Below are 21,697 nucleotides of genomic sequence, written 5' to 3'. Positions count from 1 at the left end.
GCAGTGGTTGAGAGTCCACCTGCCGATGCAGGGGACACGAGTTCGTGCCCCGGTCCGGGAATATCCCACATGCCGTGGAGCAGCTGGGCCCATGAGCCATGGCCGCTGAGCCTGCGCGTCCGGAGCCTGTGCTCTGCAATGGGAGAGGCCACAACAGTGAGAGGCCCGCGTACCGCAAACAAACAAACAAACAGACAGAAAACTGACAACAAATCAGAGATGGGTAAGACTGGAAGCAAGAAGACAAACTTTTGAAAAGCTAAGCAAGTAGTAGGTAGAAATAGTCTAAACGTGAACAATGGGAACAATGACAGCAGGGATGGAGAATGGGAAAGATACTGTACTGCATATTTACTGAGAAACATTTTGGAAATGAGATTTTAAAACCCACTAAACAATCAAATTAGATGAAGAGGGAATAAAGGGAGGGAGAGATAAGATCAAATTTTCAAATTTGCACAACTGAATAATTATTTAAGTAATCGTTTTTTTTTAAGGAAGAACAAAAGCGGCATTTCTCAATATGAAGTTACCTTCGTCTACACGGCTGTTTTGAAATGTAATTTTTTTTTAAGTTTCTAGAAAAAATGATTTCCAACATTTCCACAGCCAAGATTGGCAGTACAAATTGTCTCAAAATGCATTCTGTTGCTGCTGGTTTGTTGCCTTCTCTTCCTAAACTTCCCACCAACTGCTTTTTATTATTGTTGTTGTTGTCATGTTTCTTAATTGGCATTTGTTGGACATCAAATAAAACATTTACACAATGCTGCCTTCTTAAGGGAAAACACAGAAACCTACAAAAACTTGACCATTCTTTGCTGATTGTAGAGGAAACAGAAGATTGACTTTAAATATAGGAAAAACAAAGTAAGACAGCCTATTTTGCCTACAAACAAATCTCAGTTCTTTCCCACCCTTTCCTCCAGCCAGAGAGCAAGAAAGTGAAATATCACGTTTAGGAAAATGCAGCTATGATTTTGAGGCAGAAGCAAGCTGGGGAAGGGAGAGAAAATATTTTAGGACGTCTAGACTCTGTAAGGGTTCTAAGGAGAGAAAAGGAGGAATGCATTCATCTTTTGCCCTCCCTTTCTAATGTCCCCTTGGAGACGCACATTACGGCTACCCTGGGCTTTAAACATTTCACAAACATCCTCCCCCGCCAGATGGAATTGACCCCTCATTCCCTTGTGCCCCACCTATTCTCTGGACAAATTTCTAACAGAGAGTCTGGGACGCCTTATAGCGTCAATTATTGTGTGGTCCACAGAGACTGAATGCCCCCCAACACCACTCTTGATAGTGGGTTCTTTGAAGTCTTGGTCACATGTGCATCCTCAACTTAGCTCAGGGCCTGATATGGACAATAATGAAACAGTGGAAGCCACTTAGTAGCACCAGGCAATCTGGATAAAAGGTGAGGGGAGACAAGGGAAGCTGGTTTGTTGGAAACAGTTTTTACTTATAATTTGTATTTATTTGAGTTGGTTTAGAGGAGTTAATAGAGATTAAGAGGCTAAATCTCTTGGGCCTCCTTCCTCAATAAATGTTGAGGAAAAAGTAGCTTCTCAAGACTATAATCTCCTTGAGGTCAGGGACTTATTCACCTGTATATCCCCAATGTTGAGAACACTGCCTGGGACACAGCAGCCCACAGTGAATGTTTGTAAAACTGATTTGAACTGAGCTCCTTGCTTTTCTCTTGTTGCCGTTGACCCTTGAACCATGCAGGGTCAGGGGCACCCACCCTAGGCAGAGTGGAAAATCTTTGTTTAACTTTAGAGTTGGCACTCCGTATCCAAGATTTCCCCATCTGTAGCTTCAACCAACCACGGTTCGGATAGTATTGTAGTAGTCTATTGAAAAAAAATCCAGGTATAAGTGGACTTGCACAGTTCAAACCCTCGCTGTTCAAGGGTCAACTGTATTCCTCTTTCCTGGAATGATCTTTCCTTTTTTCTCTGCCTGGGGAAATTTTTACTGATAATGCAAGTCTCAATTTGAATGTCAATTCCTCTTTGAGGGCTTCTTTGGACACCCACCCTATGCCAACAGCCAGACAGAACTAATCTCACCCTTTACTATGTCCCATAGCAGATTACACACTCCTCGAATACAGATAGCAGTTATCTCACAATGTCCTTAATGAGGTCATACACAATGTATTGTGATCATGTACGCAACATTGTCAGGACATGTTTTAGGAGGACAACTCTATCTGCTGGGACCAGGATGGATGCCATGCTGGAGTCAAGAAGCCCACAGTCTGTAAAAGTCTAGAGGAGAGAGGATGAAGACTTGATGAAAGCAGGACTAGATGAAAAGGAAGATGATGGACAGGAGAAATGTTAAGGGATTAGAGAAAGGGAGGAATCAAGGTGGACTCCAGATTTCTAGTTTAGGAACACTGGAAAAGGTGTTGGTTTGGGGAAACACAGATACATGTAATGTTGGACATGTTGAATTTGATGTATTTGGCACATCGAGGTAGAAATAGGTGTTCAGCAGGCAAGTGGATATACAACTTTGGAGCTCAGGAAATAAACCTGAGCTAGAATTATACATTTGAGAGTTTTAATCCAGAGATGGTAGCTAAAGGGAATTCCCTGGCGGTCCAGTGGTTAGGACTTGGCCCTTTCACTACCGAGGGCCCAGGTTCAGTCCCTGATCAGGGAACTAAGATCCCACAAACCTCTTGGTGTGGCCAAAATAATAATAATGATAAATGATAATGAATTAAAAATTAGAAAAAAGAAACAGAGAAGGCATGGGAAGCACTGAAACCACCCAGGGAATGTGTACAGAGGGTATGGTTCAGGAGGGAACCCTGGAGGACAGCAACATTTAAAGAAGGGGAAAAGAAAAAGAGAGAGAGAAGCCAAGAAAAAAGATTGAGAATGAACAATTAGACTAGAGGAAGAATGAGAGGGTTTGGGGAAGGCAAGGCTAAGGAAGACTTTTTCAAGGTCATATGCAAGAAATGAAGACACCTCCTCACCTGTAAACTCTATTTATAATGTTATTGGCAGATACAGGGGAAAATGAGGTGGGGAGACAGGGAGTAGACTAGATAGTGAACTTTGAGAAGATGATGTAGTATGAAAGGCGAGAGAGCAGAGCCCTGTGAAATGAAAAAGAATTTGCTAGTAGCAATGAGAGCCCAGCTGAGTTTAAGGATACAAACTATCAGCAGCACTCATTTATCTGATTGTGGGACTTTTTTTGTTCCCAGCAATTCTTAGTAACTTGACTGTAAGAACAGAGGAGGCACATAATTGGAATTATCCAAGGTTGAGGGGATTTAGAGGGTAGGTATGGCAAAAGGACTGGGAAGAAAGGAGTTGAGAGTATTGGTTGAGTACAAGTTGAGAGGTCATGAGATCTTAGGCTGATTGTGGCAGAAAAGGAGGATACATTAGGAGAAAGGAGTGTAGAGGATCTCCTCTGAGGTTTGAGAGGTTTAGTGGGATTAAGAGAGTTTAGAGGAAAGAAGCTTATAATCAGAGGAGTTTCAGGTTTCAGCTGTGGAACTGTTCCAGGTAATAGAAGGGTAAGGATATAGCCACAGGAGTGGAGAGTTGAAGTGTGTGGAGAGGTATAGAAGTCAAGGAATTGTGAGGCCATGATGCTGGAAAGTTCATTTACATGGAAGTTGAAATTACCCATTTGATGACAGGGGTTGAAGCTGAGACGAAAGCTGTGGGCCAGGGGCCAGAACTTTTTTTTTTTTTTTTTGACTGCATTTGGTCTTCATTGCTGCACGTGGGCTTTCTCTAGTTGCGTTGAGCGGAGGCCACTCTTCACTGTGGTCCGCGGGCTTCTCATTGTGGTGGCTTCTCTTGTTGCGGAGCATGGGCTCTAGGTGTGCAGGCTTCAGTAGTTCTGGCACGCAGGCTCAGTAGTTGTGGCTCACGGGTTCTAGAGCACAGGTTCAGTAGTTGTGGTGCATGGGGTTAGTTGCTCCCCAGCATGTGGGATCTTCCCGGACCAGGGATTGAACCCTTGTCCCCTGCATTGGCAGGCGGATTCTTAACCACTGCACCACCACGGAAGTTCAGGGACCAGGACCTTAGTGAAGGAAGTTGCTCAATGACAACAATGATAAAAGGAGACTCCTCTGTGATTCCCAAACTTTCCCGGGGGCCTAAGCAAAAGACTAAAGAGGCTAGGTTGAGTTTTATAAATTATTTGTGGATATCAGTTAACTATGATATCCCTTCACATGACCAGCATGGATTTTCTTCAGTTGCTGCAGCAATACAATGTCAAGAACTTCTGGGAATTTATTGGTAAGGAAATAATCAGAGATTTATGTGCAAGGATCTTGTTTGTAGTACTGAAACCCTGAAAACAGCCTATATGCCCAACAATACGGAAAATATTAAGTAAGTTATAATAGATCTGTATGATGGGCTGAAGTACAGTCGTTAAAAATTGAGATATAATGATAAATGAAAAAATTATAATGCAAAACCATACATATGTATAAAATGGTTAAAAATTGTATATATATATATATATATATATATATATATATATATATGGGTCATACAGTAGTTCTATTTTTAGCTTTTTAAGGAACCTCCATACTGTTCTCCATACCCTGAGAAAACCATAATTCAAAAAGAGACATATACCACAATGTTCATTGCAGCACTATTTACAATAGCCAGGACATGGAAGCTACCTAAGTGTCCATTGACAGATGAATGGATAAAGAAGATGTGACACATATATACAATAGAATATTACTCAGCCATAAAAAACAAAATTGAGTTATTTGTAGTGAGGTGGATGGACCTAGAGTCTGTCATACAGAGTGAAGTAAGTCAGAAAGAGAAAAACAAATAACATATGCTAACACATATATATGGAATCTAAAAAAAAATGGTTCTGATGGACCTAGGGGCAGGACAGGAATAAAGATGTAGATGTAGAGAATGGATTTGAGGACACAGCAGGGGGTGGGGAAGGGTAAGCTGGGATGAAGTGAGAGTGGCATGGACATATAAACACTACTAAATGTAAAATAGATAGCTAGTGGGAAGAAGCTGCATAGCACAGGGAGATCAGCTTGGTGCTTTGTGACCACCTAGAGGGGTGGGATAGGGAGGGTGGGAGGGAGACACAAGAGGGAGGGGATATGGGGATATATGTATACATATATATAGCTGATTCACTTTGTTATACAGCAGAAGCTAACACAATGTTGTAAAGCAATTATACTCCAATAAAGATGTTAAGATTATATATATAGTATGATTCTAATTTTATTAAAAATGTGCATATCTTCCCAGAAGACTATAAGGATATACAGGGACTTCCCTGGTGGCACAGTGGTTAAGAATCTGCCTGCCAATGCAGGGGACATGGGTTTGAGCCCTGGTCCAGGAAGATTCCACATGCCTCGGAGCAACTAAACCCAGGCGCCACAACTACTGAGCCTGCACTCTAGAGCCTGCGAGCCACAACTACTGAGCCCTTGTGCCACAACTACTGAAGTCCGTAAGCCTAGAGCTCATGCTCCGCAACAAGAGAAGCCACTGCAATGAGAAGCCCGCACACTGCAATGAAGAGTAACCCCCGTTTGCCGCAACTAGAGAAAGCCCGCACGCAGCAGCAAAGGCCCAACGCAGCCAAAAATAAATAAATAAATTTTTTTATTTAAAAAATAAAAGGATATACAGAAAAACATCTGTAGTCAGTTTGTGGGATTGTGGTTGACTATTTTTTTCTTTATAATTCTTTTGTCTTTTCCAAATTTTCTACAAGTAACACTGTATTTATAATGAGAAAAAATGCCATTTTGTGAAGGTGTAAAAAAAGATTACAATAAAAAATACCAGGTATTTTTTATGCCAGCTCTGAATTTTCCAGGTATTTGTCATCTATAATCATAATATGCCTGCCTTCTTGAGGAGCTGGAATAAACCAGCATCACAGTTCAAGCAGTGATATCCTATCAGGTCTTGCCAGAACAGCCTTCTACCCCAATCAGGAGCCCTGCAGAATTCCTCATTCTCTATCTGTCTAGGTCTCCACATGAGCTGACATGACATGTCAACTGCAAACTTGGAGACAAGTCACTGCAGCCAAAAATTTGCAGTGTATTCATTCACTTTTTTCAGGAAGTAGCCTTCCCTAGCACCAGTTCTGAGTCAAGCCCTGGACCGAATGCCGAGGACAGAGATCAGTCATGCATGGTTCCTGTCCTCAAGGAACACAATGTGTTGCTGCAGAGGACAATTCATGCTAAACCAGTGGTGAGGAAGGGTGCTATGGGAGCACAGGGGAGACACATAAGCCAGTCTATTGACAGGGTAGAGTGTATCAGTCTGCACAGGAAACAGATGGCCTTTCCTTTCCATGTCCACTGCTACCACCTTGGTTCAAGCCTGCACCATTTCATGCTTGGATCACTCTCATAGCTTGGAGTTATCAACTCCACTATTGCTCCCTTCAGCCTGGCCTTCACACTAACTGTGGGAGCCATTCATATTTCTAAAGAAAAGATAAAATTTAATTCCTTACTTTTCAGTCTTACTCTTAGAGTCACTCCTCTCCCCATGTCCAAATATGACACTAGTTTCCTAAATTCATCTCATTGTTGATCTGTGTGACATCTTTGCTACTTCTGCCCCCTCTGTGTTAAATGTCTTTCCTCCTCTGTGTTTGTCTAAAAAATACCCACTCATTTTAGGGTTTCTGCTAAAGTGTCTGTCATGTCTTTTACAAAGATTTTCTTTTTCTTTTAAGACTACCCCGCCCCCTCCACCTATGAAGATGTTCTTGATTTCTCCCACAACTAGTTAGATTATCATTCCCTCATTTGAATGGCTACTATAGCACTTGTAACACTTTCTTGCATTTATTGGTTTACGCATCTGCCTTTTTCATTAGATTAGAAACTCTCTAAGGGCAGGAGTTTTTTATTTTATTCATCTCAGTATCCAAAGTACCTAGCCCAGGAGTTGGCAAACATTTTCTGTAAAGTGCCAGGTAGTAAATATTTTAGGCTTTGCAGACCAGACATTCTCTATCACAACTACTTAACTCTGCCATTGTAGGGCAAAAGCATAAATGAATGGGCATGGCTGTGTTACAATAATACTTTATTTACAAAAATAAGTAGCAGGACAGATTTGCCTTTGAACCATAGGTTGCTGATCCCTGACCTAGTGTATGATGGACTTACAATAACTACTTAATGAATTTCTTTGGAATGTAGAATGAAGTGGTAGAGGCAAGACTTGTATCCCATTACATTTTGTAGTAGATGCTAATGGTTTCTTGTCCATTTTTTCTTGGCATTCACGTCTACACACTGAAAGCCACTTACAGGGAATACTTGCAGCTCTTTGCCTGAAGGTTTTACTTTTTTTTTTTTTTTTCTGTCTAGAGAACACACTTGGCCTATGGGCAGAGCAAGCTAGGCGTTTCAGAGATTTAATGTCACAAGAAGCAGTTTTTAACTCAATGATGGATGGCAAGTTGGTGGATAATACCTCAGCTTCCTCACCCCTCCATTGAGACACCCTGAATGTGTCTTATACTGTGTCCCAGAGTCCCCCAGCATAATTGAGCTCCAGTGGGCTACCATGGTAACTAGCTTGATAATGTATATATTTTTGGCTTTCTTCGCTCCCCTGTCTCACTACCCTACTCCCACCCAGGTTTCCTGCCATCACATCCTAAATAAGTTACTTGGATTCCAACCCAAACCAAGAAACGTACTACTACAACTAAACATTCTACTACACCACAATGTTTAGCCAGAAGACCCCTGCTAAAATGTTTTTGTTACCTGTGAAAGTAACATACAAATTATTAGTACCCCCTAAAATATTGGCACAGAATAATCCAGCTATCATTAAAAAGGAAAAGGAAAGGAAAGGAAAGAAAAGAAAGGAAAAGAAAAGAAAAGACGGAGAGCTTTTAGAGACTGGGAGATAGAACAGGCTCTGCTATAAACCAGCTGTGTGATCTTGGGCAAAACACTTAACCTCTCAAACAAAGAAACTTTGTTCCCTTCCTGGGAAATAGGGGCAATATCACTTCACTGGGTTTTTGTGAAGATGAAATAAGACAAGGTATTAAAAATGTCTTACCATGTCCCCCAAATGGAGCTCTAAGATGGTTTTCTCTCCAAGTCTAAAATCTTTTTCTTAGTCCTTATTCTCCTTGGCCTCAGTTGACATTTTTTGTATAGGTATACAATGTTGTTATTCCTAATACTGTTTGTTCATTATCTTTTACACCTGCATATGGCTTTTCTCATTTATATTGCTAGCTTTCAAAGGCGGAGACTTTATCTTATGCTTATTTATAATTAAATGAAGTCATATATTTGAAAATGGTTTGCAGACTGCCAAGTGCTTTGTTATTATTCACCTCATTCCATCAACATGTTTTGAGTACCCACTGTATGCCAGTCAATGTGCCACACATTCGGGATACAGAGAGAAGTAACTCTCATTCAAGAGTTTAGTGAAGGAGACAGATTATGATGGTATATAAATAATCATACAATGAGATGTGTTAGGGGAGGGGTATGATGGAAGACTTTGAAAGCTCCAGTAATGTAACTATTTACCTGAGAGAGACAGTGACAGAACTGAATTCCAGTGCAACCTCCACCCTTTACTAGCATGGGACTTTGGCCAAGATACTCAACCTTTAGACCTCAGATTCTGAGAACTGAGAATAAGAATACCTCCCACACAGAATTGCCCTGAGGATTAAATAAGATGATAAATGCAAAGAATCCAGCATAGTACTTCTACATAACTGGTGTCCAACACCCAAGTGCGTTCCTTTTTTTCCTTTCTTTCTAGGGAAGGTAGGAAGGCTTCCAAAGGAAATAGCATTTGAGCTGAGCTTATCAACATGAAAACTTTGCTTTCTTACTCAGGGAGGAGAAACAAACACTAGTAGATTAGCTAATAGGAATAGGTACTCTGGGGTTTCCCAGAATGAAGAGGGGAAGAATATTCCAAGCAAAGAGAACAGTATAGGTAAAGACATAATGTTTTGAGACTATGTATGGTGCATTTGGGGAATGGCATATCCTTCCAGGTGGGGTAGGGTGAGGTAAACCAGTGAACCCGTGGTGGGAGATGGGGCTAGAGAGGGAGACCTGGGCCAGACTGAATACCGTTTGCAAAGTTCTTTTCCTTCTGATATCTATTGTTTAGAGTTTAAACTTCCAGCTAGCCCTGCAGAACTGCAGACACACTGTTTTTAGACAGAAAAAAGTTCTCACAGGTTCACAGGGTTCCAACCCTTAAGTGGAAGCATATCAATTACAAAGATCTCACCTCCTATCTAATTCCCAAGACTACACAGTGATTTCCAAAGCATGGGCCTTGATGCATAATTTTTGCATTCACTCCGTAGCTTTGTAATTAAATCTGCAGAGGATTTGGAGATACACAGCAATACTGGTACAACTCCTTGCACAAACAAGTTAATGGTGCATAAACGCACCATATGGGAGTAGAAAATTAATGATTTTCAACACTCCCCTATCTATATAGCTAATGATAGATTGGGTTATGAATGTAATTAAGTGGACCCAGGGCATGTATGTACTGACAAATAAGATTAAAAAGCATGTGAACTGACAGAGCCACACAATCCTTCCTGACCCAAATTTCTGTTACAGTCAGAGTCTGTACCATAGATTCCAGCTTTCTGGTATTTATTATGTATGCTCTGAACTGTTCTCTAGGACATCTGGTGGAAGAAATCTGATAGTTGTCAAGTGTTCACTGTATTCTGGCACTGTGAGGATAATTTCACATTCATATTACTGAGTGCTTACTCTTTGTCAAGTGCTCTAGGTATACAATGGAGAACAAATCAGACTTGGTTTCTGCCCTCATGTAGCTTCTAAGTATCTCAAGTAAACCTCATAACGACCCTTCAAAATTAGAATTTTAAAGAGAAGGAAATGAGAACTAGGTGAGGTCAGTAATTGGCCCCAGAGCCAACTTATACTTTAGGCAGAGTAGACATAGTATTCAGGGCCCAAGAAAATGTTTTAACATTAATTTCTTTTTAAATCAGAATTTTAAAATGAATATAATAATAATGAATATATAATAATGAATCCAGCCTGAATTATATTTGTCTTTATGCCATGCAGCGATGCACATATATTTAAATACTTTTTTTTCTTAATGGAGGTTGGGGCCCATGAGGGCAAAAGTGCCTAGGGCCTACAAAAGTCATAATATGGCCCTGACTGGCCAAAAGTCACACTGCAGGTAACGGACAGAACAAAGTCAGGCAGGCCCTGGTAAGCCTGACATCCCATTTGATTAGATGCATCTAGAGGGTAGAAACTGTGCCTTCATTCCTCTCCTGGTACCTGGTTCCTAGGGTTAGCTCAATAAATGCTGAATTAAATTGTATTAAGTCACCCCAAATAGCTTTATACAGTGAACAATGAACAGTAAATTCTTACAGATTGAAGAAAACTCTGTGAATGCTGCAAAAATCATGTGGGCCTACCCATCTGGAAAATAAACCTGTAAATGAAGCCTATGCATTTTATCAATTTGTAGAATCTTGGAGTCAAAAGATTAAAACACAAATTTTTCTTTCCTTGCAAACAAAGATGCTTATCTTGTACTATATATTGGACCTCTGACAAATCTCTGATGTCAGCATGATGTCCTAAAGATAAATATAATTATGTATATAATAAAAAAATTTAAATCCATCCATTCATTTAACATTCAGTCTGTTAGGAACCGAGAATATAACAACAAAGAAGCTACAGTGCCTCTGAGGAACACATGTTTAACTTAATCTACTTGTTTCACAAAAAATGAACAGAGTCTGTGGGAATGTTACCAAAATAGTACGGGTGATTCCAGTTTATCAGAATTGAAACATAATACAATTTCTCACATTTTGAGTATAACAAAGGTAGAGGTTATTAGTGTTAAGGGAGCACTCCTAATGCTTATCATCTCACTTTCCTTTCAAAACCCTGAATCCCACCAGTGCCTAGAGCAGCAATTCTCAACTGTAGACCAGTTTTGCACACAGCCCCCAGAGGGACATTTGGCAATGTCTGGAGATATTTTTAATTCCCACATTTGTGGGGGAGTGGAGAGTGCTAGCGGTATCTAATGAGTAAAAGCCAGGGATGCAGCTAAATATCCTATGATGCAAAGGAGAGACGCCCCACAGCAAAGAATTATCTGGCTCAAAATGTCACTAGTGTTGAGGTTGGAAAACCCTGGCCAGAAGAACCAAATCCAAACTCCTGCTGGCATTCAAGGCCTGGACCTTGAATTTGGCCCTTCCCACCTTTTCACTTTATCTCCTTGTGTCTTGTTCTCTGGACCCTCCATCTTCCCAGGAACCTTATGCTCCAGCCCGATCAGACAATTTAAAAAATTTTAAAGAGTGATTAAGCATTGAGCTCTAAAGTGAGGCAGACCTGGCTGTGTATCTAGGCTTTACAACCTGTCAACTGTGTATCCTTGGGCAAGTTACCCACCATCTTTAAGACTCAGTTCCTTCTTCTGTAAAGTGGAGATAACAGTAGTTATTGTTTTACAAGGATTGCAGGAGATGATGCAAGTAAAGCCATTGGACGCTGTCTGGCACATCTTTACGACTCTGTGCCCCTGTGCTCCTGCTGTTCTTGTCTTTCGTGTGTGTGTGTGTGTGTGTGTGTGTGCGCGTGTGTGTCTGTGTATGTGTGTGTGTCTGTGTGTGTGTGTGCCCACATGACTTGTGGGACCTTAATTTCCTGAGCAGGTATTGAACCCAGGCCCCTGGCAGTGAGAGCACCAAGTCCTAATCACTGGACCACCAGGGAATTCCCATTCTTGTCTTTCTTAGGGCACCATACTCAGGCTTCCACATTCCAAGTGAGTTGCCTAACGGTCTATCTCTCCAGGGAGCTCAAGAATTCCTGGAGGCCAAGGACTGGGTCCTCTCTGCCTTTGTCTCCCCTTTGGTGCAGCATCCTGCCCACAGCAGGTGATCAGGAAATATTCGTTGAATTGCAATTCTGGCACTCCCTTTAAGAGAAGACAGCCCTGCTCTAATTACAATAGCCCGGAGACAGAAACAACCTAAGTGTCCATCATCGGATGAATGGATAAAGAAGATGTGGCACATATATACAATGGAATATTACTCAGCCATAAAAAGAAACAAAATTGAGCTATTTGTAATGAGGTGGATAGACCTAGAGTCTGTCATACAGAGTGAAGTAAGTCAGAAAGAGAAAGACAAATACCGTATGCTAACACATATATATGGAACTTAAGAAAAAAAATGTCATGAAGAACCTAGGGGTAAGACAGGAATAAAGACACAGACCTACTAGAGAATGGACTTGAGGATATGGGGAGGGGGAAGGGTAAGCCGTGACAAAGCAAGAGAGAGGCATGGACATATATACACTACCAAACATAAGGTAGATAGCTAGTGGGAAGCAGCCGCACAGCACAGGGAGATCAGCTTGGTGCTTTGTGACAACCTAGAGGGGTGGGATAGGGAGGGTGGGAGGGAGGGAGACGCAAGAGGGAAGAGATATGGGAACATGTGTATATGTATAACCAATTCACTTTGTTATAAAGCAGAAACTAACACAGAATTGTAAAGCAATTATACTCCAATAAAGATGTAAAATAAATAAATAAATAAAAAGATTCACGCATCCTAAAAAAAAAAAAAAGAGAAGACTGCCCTGCCAATGGGTAAAAAACCTAGAATTCTGAGGGAAGCTCTTTGAAACCCTTTCTTTAGGAGCCAGTCATTGGTTTCCTTTGCTGCCTCCATTTTCTCTGCCCACCTCTCAGGGTTGGGGTTCTCCCGGGCTGGGGTACTTGCATGATTCTTGGCCAATCTCCCCTCCCTCTTCTAAACCATCTCATCTAGCTATGTGGCCTAAAATACCACTTATATGACCCCAAATTTATACTTATAGCCAGGACCTCTTCTGTGAACTCAAGATTAATATATTTTAACTGTGAACTCAATAACCTTAATTGGTTATATATTGACATCCTCTACTTAGCACACAGAAACCAAAGTGATCTTTTTAAAATATAAAACTAATAATGTCACTCCCTTCAAGGGTTTCCCACTGCACCGGTTATAAATTCTTCCCATGGCCTACAGGCCCATTTAAAACTCTTGACTTCTCACCTCTTGACATTGTCCTCCTTGCTCACTCTGCTCAAGCCACATTGGTTGTCTTTCCAATGTTCAAATAAGACAAACTTATTCCCGTTCTCTGAGCCATTGTCCTTGATGTTGCCTCTGCCTGGAACACTTGTCTCCAGATCAATACATGGCTTCTCATTCAGATCTCAACCAGTACCAGTCCTGAAGAGGTTCCCTCTCTTCTCCCAGCCTATCAGCCTTCCCCCATCTCTCTCCAACTCTCTAAGTCATAACCTTGTTTTGCTTTTTTGAATGCCTATCATTATATATTTGTTTGCTTCCTTAATGATTTTGTCTACCCCACTAGGAAGTCAGCCCCACGAGAGCAGGAGACTTGGCAGCCTTATTCTCCACTGTATATCTTCAGTACCTAGCCCTGTGCCTGGCACACAGTAGGACGTCAATACATAGATATTGAACAGATAAATAGTTGAATGAATGTGCAGTGAAGGCACTGGAATGAGAAGGCTTGAGTTCTAGCCCCTGTTCCATCTCTGTGTGACCTTGGCAAGTCATTTTGTCTCTCAGAGTCCGTAAAGTAAGTCTCACAAGATAACACTGACCTTGTAAGGCTAATGTGAGGATCAGATGCTATGACGCATGGCAAGTTCTTGGTATAGTGCTTAGCACGCAATATGGTGATCAATTAATATTGGTGCTTTTTTCCCTCTTTGAGCTTCACTTGCCTCAAATAAGGGAAATGATACCGATTGCATGGTATTGGGTCGTTGTAGAAGTGATATTAAGTTACCAATCTTTCCCTCCTCTGGGCCTTTGCACACAGTATTCCTTTTGCTCCTCTCTCCCCATTTCTTCCTGCCTGGCTAACCTTTGTTGTCACCCACTTCAGGAAGTCTTCCTTGAGACCTCATGCTGATTTAAGGCCTCTTCTGGGCCCCCTCAGGCCGTGGGTGTTTCTGTTAGACAGACATCACACTGTCATTGTCCTGCATAGGCCCTGTGGGTGGATGGGTAGACGGAAGGAAGGATACAGGGATAGAAGGAAAGAGGGATGGAAGGATGGAGGGACAGAGGGATGATGGAAGGAAGCATGTGACAGCAATGCAAAACAGGTTGCACCACCAATGAGCAGGCTCGCGGGACCCCAGAGGCCAGCCTGAGCTGGCCCTGCCATGCCCCCACTCCCTAGGGACCCTGCCCTGTAGCTCCCTCAACACTTGGTCGCCTTCCCCCCACCTCCATCCTCCAGCACTCTCAGCGCGTGGTCCCCAGTCATTGGCTGCGGTCATTATTACCCCCAAGGCCGCAAATGAGAGACAGTCAGGTGCGGGGTGTAGGTGAACTCAGCCATCGCCCTGGGGCCCGGGCAGAGGCAGCAGCAGAGCGGAGCACCTGGCTAGGCTAGCGGCTTTCCGAGGCTGGGCATGGAGACCCCGAGCTCCGCAAGATGAAGGGGCTGGCGCTGCGGCCACTGCTGCTGGCCACCTGCGTGCTGGGGGCACGAGCGCAGCGCCGGGCCTACCTGCGCGAGGAGTTCCAAGATGGGGGTGAGACGCTCGGCGGAGCGGGAGGGGATGGGGGGCGAAGGTAGACGGGACCCTACCTGCTCCTCCTCAATCACCTGCCCCAGCCGTCTACAGTTCAAATCTCTGCTCCTTCCTTTCTGGCTGTGTGACCCTGGGCTAGTAGTTTACCCTGTCTACATTTTAATTTCCTTGCCTATGAAACGAGGACAGCAAAAGGCATCTTGCAAAAATTGTTATGAGAATTCAATGAGATAAGATATGTAAAGCATCTCCCCTGGTATGTAGTAGGTATGCAATAAATGCTTCTTCCCTTCCCTTCATCCAAAACACAGAAGTGAACTCTGGAGGGAAAATATGAGTGCTAATTGTGATAGTAAAATTTTGTGTTTCATAAAATATCAGAGCTCAGAGGATGTAGGAGATCTCATTGCCCAGCCTCCTCCCTGGAATGACTCAGGAATATTAGAGAATTAGGGCTTATTTACCTAAGGACAGATGTTCAATGGTACTGTTTCAGCCCACAAAATACTCTTCGTGTGTGTGTGTGTGTGTGTGTGTGCGTGTGTGTGTGTGTGCGTGTGTGTGTGTAAAATGTGATTAGTTGTTTGAGAGTGCAGTGGATAGGGCACTTGCCTAGGAATCAGGATTGCTTGGATTTGAGTCTATATTCTACCGTGAAAGTGTGCATAAACCCTTTCCCCTTTCTGAGATTCAATTCCCTAATATGCAATACAAGTAACATTGTGTTGAGAACAAGCTGCAGAGGTGGTGCCGAGGAAGGAACGAATAAGCCCAGGCAAGGGGACCGGACAGGAAAGTGTCAGGGAGAAGGTGAAACCCAAGCAGGGTTTTGAAGGATGAGTAAGAATTTATCTGGGGGGCAGGGATGGAGAGAAGTGTGTTCCAGGCAAGAAGAACAGCATGTACAAAGGTTCCCAGTTATGACACAGTCAGCAGTGGCATCTTCAGGAAACTGGAAATTGTGAAAGGGAGGGTGGTTGAGGGGAGGCTGGAGAACAGGCAGGGGCTGGATCAAGGGGACTAAGGAGCCTGGCCTTTCGCTGAAAGCAGTGGAAGCTAGTGAAGATGGCAAGCTGGGGAGAACAAGATCTGGCCTGGGTATTAGAAAGAACATATCAACAAAAATGTGGAGAGTGTACTGTGAAACTGACCAAAGTTGAGACTGGAGACAAAAGCACCCCAGAAACAAGCAAATAAAAAAACTATCTGGGAGGCTATGGTAATCTTCTTGGTGAAAAGTGGAGAGGCTTTGGGGAGGGGGTTGGTAGGGGGTATGTGGGGAGATAGGGGAAGGGGCGGACAGGAGAGATGCTTAGGATTTGGCTGAAGGGTGGGATGCAGGAAGCCCTCAGCTTCACTGACTGGCTGTGGCGGAACCTTTTGACAAGGCACAAGCCTCTTCCAAGTGTAGGTTGCTGGTCCCCCATTTCCCGACTGACCTCAGCTATCCTATGCAGTGAACCCTGTGAGGCTAAGCTTCTGACCGTTAGCTCCTGCCCCACCTGCCCACCCCCACCTGCCTGGGGTGGCTTTACCCACAACACAGTTCTTCCTGTCAGAAGGCAGAGAACATGCACAGATCTGCAGTCACTTCCCCAAGGACCGAACCCTCCTTGCCCAGTGTGGCAAGAGTGAAATTCCCAAGGGTGTTATTGACAAATATTTCTGAACTACTCCTTGGAGTCAAAAAAAAGGGGCTCTAAGTCCCAAACCCCAAGACAGTTGATCATGAACAAAATCCAGCACCTTATGTGCAGAAAAGGCTGCTCTGCCTGATATCACCTCCTCCAGGAAGCCTTGCCTAGGCCTCCGCTAAGTCCCTCAACTTCTATGCTTCCTTTGTGTCAGCCCTACTCACATTATGGTTGTCATTTACCCGATTCTCCTCTGTTTCCAGTGTCAAAGTCAGTGCCTGGCTTAGACAGGTGCCCGGTAAAGGATTATTGAATGGTTGGGGATTCCCTGGTGGCACAGTGGTTAAGAATCCGCCTGCCAATGCAGGGGACACGGGTTCGATCCCTGGGCCGAGAAGATCCCACATGCCGCGGAGCAACTAAGCCTTGCGCCACAACTACTGAGCCTGCGCTCTAGAGCCCGCGAGCCACAACTACTGAAGCCCACGTGCCACAACTACTGAAGCCCACGCACCTAGAGCCTGTGTTCCACAGCTAGAGAAGCCACTGCAATGAGAAGCCCGCGCACCACAACGAAGAGTAGCCCCTGCCTACCGCAACTAGAGAAAGCCCGCACACAGCAACAAAGACCCAACGCAGCCAAAAATAAATAAATTTATTTTTAAAAAAAGGATTAATTGAATGGTTGAGTTGAACTTTCACACACTCACACACACACACACACACACACACACACACACGCATCCAAAAATCACATCCCATGAAGAAAAATCATGTTCCAAGCAATCTTCCTACAGTAGGACTTAGAGACGTTAATTTTTGATATTCAGTGCCTACTTTAAAGGAATCAACCCAAAATGTAATTATAATACTGAAAGGAGAGAGATCAGAGAGATGTGCTGAGGGGCTAATGCTACTCATGACTGCGGAGGGTTGGGTGGTGGGGTCACCAGGGTTCTGAGGCTTATCCTCAGAGTAGAAGACCCAGAAACCAAATACTGTTAGGGTACTCAGAACTGGGAAGGTTTAGATGCTGGCTTGTTCTTCCAAACTCATATGAGGCTGGTATACAAACCAGATGTGCATAAATTCATGAGCATCTCAGACTTAACATGTCTAAAGCAAACTCTTGTGTCCTCCTCCAGACTTGCTCTTCCCCTGGTTTCCTCCATCTTAGTAAGTGCCCCAACCATTCACCTGGTCGTTTAGGTCAAAAGCCTTAAGAGTCATCTTTGATTCCTTTTTTATTTATTTTCCCCTCATCGAATCTAGCAACAAGTCCAATTGACTCTACCCTCAAATTATATTCTGAATACGGTATTTTTTTTTTTACCTCTCATATTGCTGCCCATGCTAGTCCAAGCTATTATCACCACTCATCTGGACTATTGCAGGAATTCGAGTGTCTTCTCTGCTTCTGTTCCGGCTACTCCATAGTCTCTTCTCATCTAAATTTCAGACTGCTCCTTTTGAAATATAAATCAGAGTGTAGCATTCTGGAACTTAAAAACCACCACTGTCTTTCCTGCATTTTTTTTTTTTTTTTTTTTTTTTTTTTGCGGTACGTGGGCCTCTCACTGTTGTGGCCTCTCCTGTTGCGGAGCACAGGCTCCGGACGCACAGGCTCAGCGGCCATGGCTCACGGGCCTAGCCGCTCTGCGGCATGTGGGATCTTCCCGGACCAGGGCACGAACCCGTGTCCCCTGCATCGGCAGGCGGACTCTCAACCACTGCGCCACCAGGGAAGCCCCCACCACTGTCTTTCTATTAGATTTAAAATAACATCCAGGCTTCTCACCATGACCTCCGTGATCTGATCCCTGCCTGTCTCTCCAATCTTATCTCCTGCTTCTTCATTACATTCTAGCCACAGTGGCTGTTCTTTCTTGCTGTCTCTCAGACACTCCAGGCTCAGTCCCATCTCAAGGCCTTTGAACTTGCTGTGATTTCTGCCTGGAATATTCTCTCAGATCTTCACATGGTTTACTCCTTCTCATCATTCAGGTTTCTGCTTAAATGTCTCCTTAAATGTCGGAGGGGCTTTTCTCGTTCACTCTATCAAAAATTATCCCCCCATATACATATCTATCCCTTTGTATGATTTAATTTTTTTAAATCAACCTTTTTGAGATATAATTTATATACATAAAATGCACCCGTTTGAAGTATATCATTCACTGAATTTTGAAAAATATAAACACCTGTGTGACCACCACCACAAGTAATATATAGAACATTTCCATCACCCCTGAAAGTTCCCTCATGAACCTTTGCATGCTTAATTTTTCAGAATACTTTTCACTGTTCCATGCATTTCTTGTTTACATGTTTATTCATTGCCTTTCTTTTTCTCCTCGCTATTAGATTCACTTCCTGAGAACACAGTGCTTCTCTGTTGTGTTCATTGCTGTATCTGTAGCCCGCAGAACAAGCACATAGCAGATACTCAATTATTTTTGAATGAATGAATGAATTGCACTGGGAAATGACTCTTTCAAGAGATCAGAATGCTCATACTAGCCAAGGCAAACATTTCCTCGTTGTCAGGGACCCAGGAAACCAAATGCAATGAGTCAGAACTTAATCTTTGATGAATGCTTATTGTGTACCAGTGGATTTTTTTCTTTTTTTTTTTTTTTTTTTTTTTTTATGCGTTACGCGGGCCTCTCACCGTTGCGGCCTCTCCCGTTGCGGAGGACAGGCTCCGGACGCGCAGGCTCAGCGGCCATGGCTCACGGGCCCAGCCGCTCCGCGGCATGTGGGATCCTCCCAGACCGGGGCACGAACCCGTGTCCCCTGCATCGGCAGGCGGACTCTCAACCACTGCGCCACCAGGGAAGCCCGGATTTTTTTCTTTATACCTTATTTTATTGAATCTCTCAACAGTTCTGTCAGAAAGGTGATATCTCTCTTTCACTGATGAGGAAACTGAGGTTCAAAGAGGTTGAGTGACCCTCCCAAGTTTACACAGCTAGTGTCAAAAGTGGTTTGGAGGCCAAATAGGCAAACTGGAAATCATTCATTGCATTTTGCAGTTAAGAGACCATTTCACGACCCAGAGGAGTGGTGGGGGTGGAAGGCTGCCTGGGAAATGAACTGGACAGCCGTGGCCTATGTTTTGGAGGATCCCGGCTGAGAGAGGAAGTCATGTAGGGCTCAAGTAGGTAATTTGGGATGCAAAGGGAAAGTGAAGGTGGAAGGTTTGGATGACACAGTGGGGCTTTTGCAGAAAGGCAAATGGGCAGGGGAGGAGTGAGCAGAAAGGCAAATGGTCGAGAGGAGTGAGCAAGGTGATGGATCCACATCTCTATCAACTTTACAACCCCTGCACTTGGTACAGTGCCCGGCTCATAGAAAATGCTCGTAAAATTCTGTGGAAAGAAGGATAGAGGGAGGGAGGGAAGAAGGAAGGACTGTGAGAATTAGATAGGAAGGAGACAGTTGACTGGAGAAAAATGGAGGGCATCAAAGAACAGGTGTACTTTGAGTAACAGAGCGTGAGAGTTGGAGGATAGAAAGCCACAATCATGGAGGGGAGAGTTTGGGTTTGAGATTTCAGAGGTGGAGCAGTTTCTGGTCACGATAAGGTCCAAGGTGTGAATGTAGGGGCAGATGGCTAAACTGGAATGGGTGGAAGGTCACTGGAGATGGGGTGTGTTATTAATAATTGGAAACATTCAGAGACAAACCTAAATATCCATCAGCAGGGGCCCAATGAAGTGAAGTATGATACAGCCATATAAGGTTTGGCAAGTTCTTAATGTCATGGGGAAGTGTTTATGATCTAAGCTTAGTTTTAAGAGGTACAAAACTACATATAAGGCATATATTGTCACTATGTAAAATATATTTGTGCATAGAGGAAAGGAATAGATGAAGATACACCAAAATGTAAATGGTAAATAATGGAATTTCAGATAACTTTTTTTTTTTACTTTATTTTCTACAATGAACCTGTGTTACTCTTTTAATTAAAAACTATTAAAAATGAAGAGAACTGTTCTGTCTTTCCATTTCTCTCTGGAACTGAATTTCCTCCTTTTGAACTCTAGCTTTTACAGCTAAACTGTACTTGATGCCTTAGGTAACCTTTATTAAGCATAGTTTTACTCACTAGGCATGATGCTTTACACGCTCCAGTTCTCACCTCCACTCTGTAAAGTAATTATTTTTCCAGTCTACAAACAGTATAACTGAAGCTCAGAAACACTGCGTAATTTGTCTGAGGTCACACAGCTCTTAAATGGCAAAGTCAGGATTTGAACCCAGGACTGTGTGATACCAAAGCTGATTTTTCTCACATTACTCCTTCTCCCCACCCCACTGCCTCCCATGAATCTGGTACTTGAAGGTCTTCTAGCTCACATCTTTTTTTTTTTTTTTTTCGGTACGTGGGCCCCTCACTGCTGTGGCCTCCCCTGTTGCGGAGAACAGGCTCCGGACGCGCAGGCTCAGCGGCCATGGCTCACAGGCCCAGCCGCTTCATGGCATGTGGGATCTTCCTGGACCAGGGCACGAACCCGTGTCCCCTGCATCGGCAGGCGGACTCTCAACCACTGTGCCACCGGGGAAGCTCTCTAGCTCACATTTTAAGTAGTGCCTAGCAACCCCAAGAAAGGTAAAGCTTAGATTCTTTGAATGTCAGAACTGAAAGGGCTCTGAATGCTCACCTAGCCCCAAATGGCCTCCTTCTCCCCATTTACAGATGGGAAAACTGAGGTCCAGAGAGAGGATATGACATAGCAGGACCATTTATGGGTTTGTGGCAGAGCTTGAGTCAGGCTCCTTTCTTTCTGCTGTTTTCTCAGACTATTCCAGGCCACATTGCAACTTGGCAACTAGAGGGTTTTTAGAATTCAACCCTCTCATTGTACAGATGGGAAAACTGAGACCTAGAGAGGAGAGGTGGTTTTCCCAAAGTCACGCAGTGAGTCAGCGGCAGCGATGTTTGTTGAACCCAGGTCTCTTACCTCCATAAAGGATGCACTGGCCACTTATGCAAGCTGCCAAGTGTCAGGTGGCCAGCAGGTAATCATACCAGTGGCCTCAGGGACGACATGAGCTTTTGGAATCTCAGACTTCGCATTAAAAAAAGGGCACATTAAAATATGCAGGAATTGTGGTTGATTGAATTGGAGAATCATTGAATTAGTGACATAAACAGGTGTGAGGGGGAGAGCTAATGGTGACAGCAAAGGCCATTGTCAAAGTACAAAATCAGACAGAAAGAAACCGGAATTCAGATGAGGGACTGAATGATGCAGAAGTCACAAGGGGTGTGTGTGTGTGTGTGTGTGTGTGTGTGTGTGTGTGTGTGTGTGTGCGCACGCGTGTATGTGAATGTTAATTCTGTCAGTT

The 21,697-nt window shown here is 43.4% G+C and overlaps 1 pseudogene; it reads left to right on the top strand.

Moving 5' to 3' along the window:
- Nucleotides 1-14,605: 14,605 nt before the first annotated feature.
- LOC116756918 overlaps nt 14,606-21,697 on the top strand; it is a 39,368-nt pseudogene continuing 32,276 nt past the window's right edge.

This window comes from Phocoena sinus, chromosome 1 (genome assembly GCF_008692025.1).
Source record: "Phocoena sinus isolate mPhoSin1 chromosome 1, mPhoSin1.pri, whole genome shotgun sequence".
Classification (NCBI taxonomy): domain Eukaryota; kingdom Metazoa; phylum Chordata; class Mammalia; order Artiodactyla; family Phocoenidae; genus Phocoena; species Phocoena sinus.
The sequence above is the reverse complement of the archived record's forward strand: the minus strand, read 5'-3'. Positions and strand labels throughout refer to the sequence as shown.